The sequence below is a fragment of the Ovis canadensis genome, chromosome 14, assembly GCF_042477335.2.
Source record: "Ovis canadensis isolate MfBH-ARS-UI-01 breed Bighorn chromosome 14, ARS-UI_OviCan_v2, whole genome shotgun sequence".
NCBI classification, from domain to species: Eukaryota; Metazoa; Chordata; class Mammalia; order Artiodactyla; family Bovidae; genus Ovis; species Ovis canadensis.
In genome coordinates, this window is record NC_091258.1 from 52580978 (window position 1) to 52585123 (window position 4146).

The window sequence follows — 4146 nt, forward strand, 5'->3', positions numbered from 1 at the left end:
GTGTTGAGGGAGTATGAGGCAGAAATAACACAAAAACAGCTTTCCAGAAGGAGTGCCTGAAGAATAAATAAGATCGAGGGGCTTGAGGGAGCCAAGGCAGGGGACAGCCTTCCAAAGAGGGCACGAAATGGAAAGCAGGCAGATCTGGGGAGCTTGAATTTTAAATCCTTCCATTTGGAACAAACCATTAGGAGTGAGAGAGGAAGCAAAGGATAAAGAGACAGAAGAGACAGGCAGGAGCCAGACTGAGAGAAGCCTTGAAAGTCAGCCATAAGTTCTTGAATTTAACCGCTATGGGTCTGTGGTTACTAAGCAAGTGCACAAAACCCCTCCTGCACTGAAGGGAAAGAAATTAGAACTTCTACTTAATTTGTAAATGCTATTTCTTTGGGAATTTTTCTTCTATACTTAATTCATTATATATAAATATAAGCAATATATTTTTACAGTGGTGGTTGTTGTTTTAGTTGCTAAGTCATGTCCAACTCTTTTGTGACCCTGTGGACTATAGCCTGCCAGGCTCCTCTGTCCAGGCGATAATACTGGAGTGGGTTGCCACTTCCTTCACCAGGGGATCTTCCTGACCCAGGTATTGAACCTGTGTCTCCTGCATTGGCAGGCAGGTTTTCTACTACTGAAACACCAGGGTAGGCTACATGGATATAATTTACAGTGGTACGTGGATATAATTTATAAATAAATATTTGTGTATTGGCATTCACGCTAGGTTTGTGACCACAAGTTGTGCAGAACCCACAGATGGCTTTTTATGAGGAAGTATCTAGTTAAATTTGCTATAGAAATAACCTTTTAGGAAGTTTGGGAAGGAGAGCTGGTTCAAGCCAGGGCATTGTGGATGGAAAGGAAGTTGATTTAGGCAATAAGGGGATTCCCTGGTAGCTCAGCTGGTAAAGAATTGCCTGCAGTGCAGGAGAACCCAGTTCGATTCCTGGGTCAGGAAGATCCCCTGGAGAAGGGATAGGCTACCCACTCCAGTTTTCTTGGGCTTCCCTGGTGGCTCAGATGGTAAAGAATCTGTCTGCAATGTGGGAGACCTGGGTTTGATCCCTGGGTCAGGAAGATCCCCTGGAGAAGGGAACGACTAACCCCTCCAGTATTCTTGCCTGGAGAATTCCATGGACAGAGGAGACTGGTGGGCTGCAGTCTATGGGGTCACAAAGAGTGGGACATGACTGAGCAACTAACAGTGTTGGAATAAAGTATATAATAAATGAGAAAGAGCAACCAATCAGTAAGTGCCAAGTGACCAAGAGCATGGTCACTCAATGAAAGATGAATACCCAAAAGAGTGTCAGGTGCTCAATGAATGTCAGATATTGGTAGCTATAAATATTTTTTTATTACAAAAAGCTAAGTGAATTCAAGATTGGAAAGTGGCCGTTGTATTTGGACAGTGTTAGTGAGTTTGGCTGGGCTTCCCTGGTGGCTCAGTGGTAAAGAGTATGTCTATGCAGGAGACGCAAGTTTGATTCCTGGGTCAGGAAGAACCTATGAGGAAGAAAATGGTAACCCACTCTAGTATTCTTGCCTGGAGAATCACTTGGACAGAGGAGCCTTGCAGGCTGCAGTCCATGGGGTCACAACGAATCGTACATGACTTAGTGACTAAACAACGACCATGAGTTTGGCTAGATCATGAGAGGGTTGCTAAGGAGGAACCAGATTGCATTCTCAGGTGAGAAGAGTAGGAGACAGCACCACAGCCAGAAGGAAGGGAAGCTATCTTCTAGAAAGGAGAGACTTAATCATACCTATGGACTGAGAGAAAGGGGATCAATAAAGGCATGAGAAACAGAAACGATGTCTCTTGTATAGAACTTCAGGGCCTGTTCTAGAAGCACCTCTCCACTTCCCCCCCTCACCAGAGAAATTCCTTGTCAAAAATACTCATCTTAAAAAAAAAATTTTTTTTTTTTTAGTTTTAAAAGTATGCATTTATTTGTTGGTGCTGGGTCTTAGCTGCAGCACATGCAATCTTCAGTCTTCATTGGCTTGCAGGATCTTTAATTGCAACACGTAGGATCTAGTTGCCTGACCAGGGATTGAACCTGGGGCTCCTACATTGGGAGCATGGAGTCTTAGCCAGTGGGCCACCAAGGCAGTCCCTTAAGTGTGTTCTTTTGGTTTTTGTTTGTTTTCAGTGACACAGAATAAAAGTTATCAGTGCACTTGGACCATCAGGGAAGTCCTGAGAATCAATAGCTTTGGGCAGGCCTGTTAAACAATGTTCCATGTGATGTTGAAGACATACAATTATTTTTTCTTTACTTCCAAGTGTTAAATCATTTTTCTATACCTCATCCACAAATACCCATGTCTCTAGAGGAAAGAAGAGTTGTCAAGGGCAAGCCTGGTCCTTTTGAAATGGGGGAACTCCTCTTGATGTAAGCTGTCCACTTGCATAATTAAGATTTATCTCTCCCATACTATCCACCATTTCCTAAGGTTGCAAAGGCTGTAATTCCAGGCAGGTTAGAGTTTGAGCCCCAAATGTGGGCCCACCCAGATAATTGAGACTAGTTTCCTTATTTTAAGATCCTTAATTGAATCTGCAAAGTCACTTTTGCCATGTATTGCTGACATATTCACAGGATCCAGGGAGTAGGATGTAGACATTTTTGGGGAGGGACATTATTCTGTTTACCACACTATGGGTCAGAAATTCAGTAATGACTGGGCTGGATGGCTCATGGGTCCCCCATGAGGTTGTAGCTGAGTCTATAGTTAGCCAGGTTTTAATCCTTCTGTTCCAAAGGTTGATTACTCACAGGGTGGCAAGTTGATGCTGCTGTGGCCAGGAGGCATCAATTCATCCCTAAGTGAGGCTGTCCACCAGACTGCTTGGGTGTCACCATGACATGGCAGCTGACTTTTCCCAGAGCTAGAGATCCAAGAGACAAAGGTGGAAGCTGCAGTGCCTTTTTTGACCTTTCCCTTGGAAGTCATACAGTATTCTGTTGGTCACACAAGTCAGCGCTTATTGAATGTAGAAGGACCACACCAAAGCTTGGCTACCAGCAGGCAAGCATCACTGGGGCCATCTTGGAGACTGGCTATCCTAATGGTTTTCATCACTTATCTTTTGGAGTATATGTAATAATTTTCCCAGATTGTGAAGACTTTTTTCACAGCAGTCTCTGATTTTAGGAAATCAGAGAGGCATGTGCCTTTGTTAATTGTAAAAGTAATGTTACATAAAAATAACCTGGCTCTTGACTATAAATTGCTTTTACTTTTTGTGTATTTTATTAAGGCTTTGCCTGCAAAAATATTTTTTACATGTTTAAGTATTGTTGGCATCCTAACATACATGAGATTTTGCAGTATGGTGACAAGTATATGATCTTTGGACCTGGATGGCCTGGGTTCAAATCCTGATTCCAGCATTTATTACTCATGTGACCTTGAGAAAATAACTTAACATTTTTATACCTCAATTTTCTTATGCACAAAATGAGGATAATGATATCTCATAGAGATGTCTTGAGGACTGAATGAATTAGCATATCTAAAGCATTTATAACACTGATATAGGGAAAGAACTGAATGAGAGTTTGCTATTGTTATTATTTCCCTTAGCATTGTACCATGAAACGCTATTATGAGTTAAGTTGTATCTCCCCTCAAAAAGAAAAAAAGGGGAATTCTCTGGTGGTCCAGTGGTTGACACTTCGTACTTTCACTGCCAAGGGCATGAGTTCAATTCCTGGTTGGGAGCTAATGTCCTGTAAGCTATGCGCAGTACGGCCTATATGTCTTAACCCCTAGTACCTCAGACTGTGACCTTATTTGGAGATAGGGACTTTACAAAAATAATCAATTTAAAATGTGATCATTAGGGTGTGACCTGATCTAAGATGACTGTTGTCCTTATTTAAAAAGGGGAAATTTGGACACAGAGATAGATGTGTATAGAGGGACAACAATGTGAAGAGACAGGGAGAAGATGACCAGTGAGAGAGGCCCAGAACAGACCCTTCTATGTATTTTGGTTGTTGAATCCACTCAATCTATGGTACAGTTGGCCCTTGGTATCAGCAGGGTTCTGCATCCTCAGATTTAACCAACCACAAATCAAAAATATTGGGAAAAAAATTCCTGGAAGTTCCAAAACACAAAACCTGA